At 27.6% G+C, this 6491-nt stretch overlaps 1 protein-coding gene across 8 annotated transcripts in view; it reads left to right on the top strand.

Annotated features, from left to right (window-relative positions):
- The first annotated feature begins 1685 nt into the window (after positions 1-1685).
- Positions 1686-6491, top strand: part of LOC107456648 (1-phosphatidylinositol 4,5-bisphosphate phosphodiesterase) — a 77741-nt gene continuing 72935 nt past the window's right edge. For 6 of the 8 annotated variants that reach the window (XM_071181517.1, XM_071181514.1, XM_071181510.1 and 3 more), the window contains exon 1: positions 1688-1953. The gene's annotated coding sequence lies outside the window, so the exon portion shown is untranslated. Of the gene's footprint in view, positions 1954-6491 lie in introns of all 8 variants that reach the window. The other 2 variants (XM_071181515.1, XM_071181511.1) reach the window with 2 other exon arrangements.

The following is a 6491-nucleotide window of genomic DNA, read 5'->3' as shown; positions in this document are numbered from 1 at the left end:
TTAGTGCAATTATAAGTTGAAAATACAGTTATAAATTACAGGCTAAACAATAGGCACTATTTCCATTCCAGTCAAATATGAATGAAGCCTTTCACAAAGAGTGGGATGCGTTATCTCCATCATTTCACACATTCCATTTTTTTTCTAATAAAGGAACTAAATTGGATAAATTCAACCATGATCTGTGAAAAAAATGACATCCTTTCCTTTTAAATTGACCATACCATTGCTTATTGACGTTGAGCGTGTTAGGGACTATGCTTAAATAGCATGAATTTGTTAAAAGATCCTGATTTTTAGAAGATCTCTTCAATATCACGTGATTAATCTACAGTGTTTAGTGTTTTGGAGGTAACTTAAAATTATTTGTCATCGTACCTTTCCGTAATTTGTAGTTTATTTTTTTACAACAGAAATTCAAGAATCAATATAATAAGTTACTTAGCAAATTAAGTTTTAAGCCAACCAATTAGTCAAGTTTAAATCATTTCTATTAATTTCTACTATTTATAACAAATATTCCAAAAATTTCTACAAAGCTTCCCCTGTCATCTTTATAATTGTATAAATAAAAAGTATAGTCCCTACAAATATACCCACAACAACTATCAACGTAATTTTGTTACAACAAATATACCCATAGCATTATAATGGCTAGTCAGGTTTTTAAATTATTCAGAATAACGTTTTTGGTAAAAACACCATGATTTCCTTGTAGAAAAATTAACTCGAAACTTCATTGTAGTGCATTGTAGGACATTGCTGGTGAAACTAGGATGAAGACTAGACGAACGAAAATAAAGTGACGATTTAAGCCACCCGGATGTAAGGTGGACCAGGAATCAGTCTCGTACCGGGAGATCCCGGGTTCGAATCCCGCTTTGAACGTAGGGCAATTTCACTCTCTGTTTCATTTGTCTTTAATGTGGTATTAAGGTGACATAGACCCAGCTATATGGTGCCCATGATAAAGTGATTATTAGAAAAGTTTAATACATTAAGAACTACGAGTTTTTTTTTTCTTTTTGGAAAAAGAAAACTGACGAGATATTTTTTTATTGACAAAATTCATTTCATTGAAAAAGTGACGATTGTAAATTCGTCACTTTGACGAAATGTTCATTTGGAGCCTATACAAGGAAACTTTTTCGTCAAAAACGAAGAAAGTTTTGTGAAATTCGAGTATCCATTTTTTACAGTGCATGCGTAGCAAATTTAATTACACTTTCATTTAAAATTAATGGAAATTAATCACATTGAAATTATTGAGGGTATTTGTTCTTAAAAACATAAAATGATATTGTACTATGACTATAAATAATGAGAAAAAAAAATGCTAGATTAAAATGCATTTATCCTTCTATGAATGAATTTTCTCTTTTGGAGAAAATAAAATCACTCGTATATGTCATGAAATTAACGTCCGAAAAATTAATAAAACATATTAGTCACGCCAAAAATACTGAATTCGAACAAAACAAGTAATTTTTCTCAATTTTAAATTATAAAAATATTTAATAGCTCATCCATAAGCTAATGAGGATTTTAAAGGGCACCTTTTAGACACTATGAAGTTTCTACCTCCTTTACACACATAAAGTATGTGATAGCGTTATGTATGCATAACCCCTTATTGGCGACACTCTGTCCGCTTGGCGATGTTGATAACTCCTTCCTGTAACCCTGTGTTGAGAGTAGTCCTTCATCCCTCTGCATCCCGAAATTCATCTGCGCAAAGAGATGAGCAGGTACACGATTCTCCCCATCCGCCCTAGCATGGATGGTTGTGAGGGTGATTAGGTAAAATTTTTGTTCGCATATTTTGCATTTTATTATGCGTTGCATGATTTTATAAAAATAACCGGTAGAAGAGATAATGCTGAAAACATTGATTGTCATTTAAAGAATTTGCATGTGGAATATTTCTGAATAGAAGATGTTAGTATTGTGTGGGTGAGTGCCAAAATTTCTGATCATGATTTTCGATCTTCTGTTGCGAAGTAAATGAAGCATAGATTTGGGGTGCTTTATGTTAAACTCCGATATCTGTCATTTTTATACAAATTAAATTCACTTATAGTGGCTTATCGATTAGTATCCTTTGAGGATCAATTTATTTAATGTATTATGATAAATCTGCATCGGAGCAATGGTTTCATATGTATTTTTATAAAATGGTTTCGGAAAAAAATATTTAAATATCTAGTATGTTTCAATTCTGTTTTTTTTATACTAGAAATTAGTTGCTATAAGCTAAATATTTTATGATAATGAAGTTTGCAATTTTAAAAAACAACTAAATTTTTAGTTAAAAGATTTTTAGTGGAAAAAAATTTCATTAGCAAGGCATTAATTGAAAAGCAAGCAAAATCTAGTTACTGCGCAAATAGTATCATTCGAATAAAATATGTAGTATAAATAATATTTTATATTTTACTATTATTTTATATAACTATAATTTTATATTACTAATATTTTATATAACTGTTATTGTTATTTTTTACCTCTGTCGTTGAGCAGCCGACCCAATTTTTGGGTTTACGACTACTAATGTTCAACTCCGTAACCCCGTAGCCTGTATTTAAAGAATTTTTAAGGAATACTTGTAAATATGAATAAAAATGATAACCAGCTAGCAAAAAATAATTGCTGACTGCTAACAGTGCTCTACAAAAATTAGTATTAAAGTCAGTAAAATTTTATTTGTTTTGTCAACGCTTAATAAAGTTATAAATTATATAATTAGTGTATAAACCTTTTATATAAATCTTTGAATTATTTTATGTTACGATGGTTCAAATGCTTTTAGATCAAATTTATCGAACAAAAAGTTAGATTTAAAAGTATGATTCTCGCTCTAAAAATTATGTACGTGATTCGAACGATTAAATACTATGTATGACTTCAGAAAATCCATAGAAGTTTTCTTCAATATTCTAAATGTAATTAAATGCATACATATCTATATATTTTACTAAAGTAGTTCTAAAGAATTTTAATTAATTCACAATTCAAAATCTTACGAACTAAGAAACATTAATTTAGCAAACATACATTTAATCTAATATGTGTGAAATGATAATCATGAAATATTAATTCAGTAAGCTTCTCCGTATTCGCTTTTCATAAATTCACGCTTTAAAATACTCGAATGGATTATTAAAGTTTTGTTCTCCAATCACATGTTTTTTGCTTTTTAATTTTAACAATCTGTCAAAAGGGAAATGATACTCACATACATAAACGAAATCACAAACAAATATTTATTATCAGAATCACGAATTAAAAAATAACAAAAAAATTCTTTAATTCCGATAACTTTATTTTTACGCTGTTTTTTTTTCCTAACAGTTCACTGCTTTCCACACTGCAAAAATAGAAAATCAAATTACGGTAAAAAGTACCGGCATCTTGATTGCATCATCCGTAAAATCTATATTAAAATATTATATCGTAATTTTTACAGTAATATTTATATAATTAAAGGGATTCGGTATTCTACTGTATTTATTGCTGTAAAAATTACGATAAATCAGATTTTTTTATTTCGTCGCATGTTTTGGTAAAAACGAACTTTACTGTAAAAAGTAGCATGTACTTTTTACCGTAATTTGATCCAAAATTTTTTGCCCTGTGGAAACTAAAAAAATTGCATCGAGAACTATTTTCTAGTCCTACTTAGTGTAATCAATGTTTTTTAATTCGAATATGTATTAAGGTATTTAGAAACGTGGGTAGTTTTCCTTTAAAATGCAGAATAAAAGGACTAAAGTTTTCATAAAATACCATTATGAAAATTGAAAAATTGAGCTTAGCATGTGGGACAGGTAGACGAATTTTAGCATAATTTCATAAATGGAGATGAGAGAGAGATCCAGTGATTTGTTTATTAGTAACAGCCACTTGGGTGCCGAGATAGGGGTAACAGGGATTGAACTACCACAACCGATGAGGTTATCGATTAATCGATGTAGTTTCCGGCACCGAAATAGAGACCTTGATGCCTGATTTCGAGAGAGCAGAAAACATGCGTTCTGAACACTTTTTTTTGTTGCCCTAAACACGGCTATAGATCTCCTTCTTTGCATTAAAGTTTTGTAATATTCAGAATCAAATTCCTAATTATAGAGTATTCATACTTTTTTAATTTTCCTGTCAGCCTATTACCTATTTGTTAACTGGGATACAAATAGGTAATTCATCATGTGACGAAGTGATGATCTTTAAAATTGCAACATTAAAAACATTTAATTCTTAGTTCTTTTAAAAATACTGTGAATTTTTCCGCACTGATTAACTAACTAAGTAGTTAAATGTTGTTAATTTAATGCCATCTTCTTTCTGTGCTCTATTTTCTAAGTTCTGCTCTAATTTTTTTATTTATTATTATTATTATTTGAAACGTGATAAAATAGTTTTCCTAATACAGTTTTTAGAACAGGGCAACGAATACTTTAAAATAAAGAATTATAGTTTAAAATAAATAAATAATTAGTCTGAAAAGTAGAAATAATTTATCGCTGGTATTTAAACTTGTCAATAGCAACAGTGATACTCAAACATTCTACATCAAAACTATTTATTTTTAATTTATAAATTTATTTCCACTTCTCATTGCACATCCCTTTATCTTTCTGGAAACGAAAGGAATTTCATCCACTTATTTGTGCTTTGAGTAATAACATTTTCTCGTGAATTAAACTCGTTATTTTTTTTAATATATTATTTTCACATTATTTACAGTCTTCAATATAACTAAGCACAATATTGTAGATATTTATATAAAGCAAATCCTTTTTACTTAGTGTATTTAATGCAGTTTAAACTCCATGACTAAAAGTCACCACATGACTGTCAAATAAATAAATAATAATATCAAAACACCTAAAAAGGGAATAGCATCATAATGAATATTTTGATAAGTACACAAATTTTTACAGTAAGTATTAGATATTATTTATTCACAAATTTAAAAGCTTTTTCAATGCATTTCACTTTCAATAAAAAATCTAGTTAATTTTATAATTTTCTACTGGTAAATTCTACTGATAGTAATTATCTAATTTTTAAATGAATACCCTTTTTACTGCCTAAAATATTGTAGGAAAACTTGCATATAAATCTACTCAGCAAACATGTTAAAACCTTGAATAGAAAATTATAAATTATTACTGAATGTAACATTTCTTGCTTTAAATACTTTTAAATGTAGCATATTGGAATTCTACTATGATTTTGATTCAATTTGTTAAGTTTTTTAAGAAATATAGTGAATGACTTAAAATAAATAAAACAAATTACTGTAAAATTGCATACATAAAAAAATATTATGTCTTAAACTATTAAAAATGAGCCTAAAAACTAAAAGAATTTAAACACATGCTTAATAAATTTTCCAAATTAGTATAATGTATTTAACCTTCAAAAATGTATTTTATGAAAAAATATAAAATATGCCTAATCCTGGAATAAATCTATTATTTGAAGTTGAACCCCAAAATCGTAAGACAAACCGCCTGCTTATCACGACTAATATGCTTTGTTTACAGCTTACTATAAATCAATCTACTTTTATATATCCTGCTTAAGATATCAAAACTACATGAAAAGCCTTTATCTTTTTATCACATTTTGCTGTCTAACAATTGTGAAGTTTGTTAATGAGTAAACTCCTTTGTTATATATCACTGATATAAGTGCTTGCATTGTCCGTACCTTTTTTTAATATTGACTTAGCTTTCTCAGTTTTCAAAATCTAAACTCATTTGTAAAAATAGTACCTAATAAATGTAATATTTAAAAGAGTTGAGTTCCTCCTGTACCATAAATTTCTTAGGACTATGTTAGTGGAAATGTTTTGTTGATATTTATATAAAAATTACATTATAGATTTTTTAAAAATATGTTAGTTTAAAGTGATGGTTATCAATTATTAATGTATTGTAATTCGGAGGAATAGAGTTTATTCTTTCAAGAAATTCTTATAACTTTAACATGCAAAACACGCTCTACGTTATATCATAACTTTAGAAAAAAAATATGTAAGCAAATTGTCTCAGTGAACATTTATAACCAGGTTGAAAATTCTTTTTTAAAGACAAAGCCTCTTAACAATTTTGTAATATATTCATCAGTCAAAACATTTGCAGAGATGTATTTATTTCATGCAGTGAATTCTAAAATCGAATCTCATTTCTGGTAGTGTTCTAATTTCTATTAATGCAAAGATATGAATGCAAAAAAAACCTCTTTTTAAAACCGAATGAATAGAGTTTGAATTTAATACAGCAATATTAAGTAGCAATTTAAGTAGCAATTTAATACAATATGAAAAGTAGTCATTAATTGAACAAGTTTAAAATTGCTCACGAGAAAATGTGGTGACTGAGATGAAATTTAAATTATGAACATTAAAAGTTGAGCTCAAACAGATGTCCTTTCTAAGTTTTTTACTTATGTTATTTTTGTTATTATTTTTTTTTTAATTTTTA

Source organism: Parasteatoda tepidariorum, chromosome 5 (assembly GCF_043381705.1).
Source record: "Parasteatoda tepidariorum isolate YZ-2023 chromosome 5, CAS_Ptep_4.0, whole genome shotgun sequence".
Lineage (NCBI taxonomy): Eukaryota > Metazoa > Arthropoda > Arachnida > Araneae > Theridiidae > Parasteatoda > Parasteatoda tepidariorum.
The sequence above is the reverse complement of the archived record's forward strand: the minus strand, read 5'-3'. Positions and strand labels throughout refer to the sequence as shown.